General features: G+C 35.7%; 1 long non-coding RNA gene across 1 annotated transcript; it reads left to right on the top strand.

Moving 5' to 3' along the window:
- Window positions 1-882, top strand: LOC106512165 (uncharacterized). The gene is made up of 3 exons (XR_001309632.1): window positions 1-41; window positions 254-577; window positions 664-882. It is a non-coding gene; the product is annotated as an uncharacterized LOC106512165 (long non-coding RNA).
- Window positions 883-889: the final 7 nt, after the last annotated feature.

The following is an 889-nucleotide window of genomic DNA, read 5'->3' as shown; positions in this document are numbered from 1 at the left end:
GAAATGAATCATGCCATTTTGGCCAGTATTGAAACTCACTTGTGAGTATCTACTTGATAAATGATTTGGTTTTATTTTATTTTATTTATTTATTTTTTGGTAGCTGGGTGATTTAGAGTAGGATAATTTCACTTTTTTAATGTTTAGGATTAAAGAAGAATAAATCAGTTAGCCTTGTGGATTTCCAAAATTATTTAAGAGAAGCAAATTATCTGACCTGTCTTTTTTTCTTTTATTTTTTGTCCATTTTTAGGTCTGAAACTTCTTCCAAGACCTTGCATGTGAAGGACATTCTTGAAGATTTGTCAAAAAAAAATTGACAGTGGAATGAACTGCAAATTTAATGTCAATCGTTCTGCAGTTTTAGATGGTGCCATACGTGGATTTAAGAGGGTAACATACAATCCACATTTCTCAATGAATGTGAAATTTTCTGATGATTTCGGAAGAAATGAAGAGGCAGTTGATTTGGGTGGCCCACGGAGAGAATTTCTGCGTCTTCTCATTGATGCTTTGTCCATGTCTCCAATGTTTGAAGGCCCAGATGATTGCAAAAATTTAGCAATGAATAGTACAGGTTTGTTTGGACTCCAGTTTCCTGTAATTATTGTCAACATCTTTATGGTAAAAATGTAGTTGTGTAAAATATTTCTTGTCATACAGCCCTCAGGGAGGACAAATACTTTATGGCTGGAAGGGCAATAGCTGTTAGCCTTGTCCATGGAGGTCCAGCCCCACATTTCCTTTCTCCAGTCCTTTTCACTTGCTTGGTTGGAGGTCCAAATGCAGCTTGCCCTACTTTGAAGGACATCACTGATGCAGAACTCCATGAGAAACTGAAAAAAGTTAATCCACTCACAAATTATATAACTTTTGACTTGACATAAGA

Source organism: Austrofundulus limnaeus, unplaced genomic scaffold (genome assembly GCF_001266775.1).
Source record: "Austrofundulus limnaeus strain Quisiro unplaced genomic scaffold, Austrofundulus_limnaeus-1.0 Scaffold4578, whole genome shotgun sequence".
NCBI classification, from domain to species: Eukaryota; Metazoa; Chordata; class Actinopteri; order Cyprinodontiformes; family Rivulidae; genus Austrofundulus; species Austrofundulus limnaeus.
Note: the sequence above shows the minus strand (reverse complement) of the source record. Positions and strands in the feature narration are given on the sequence as shown.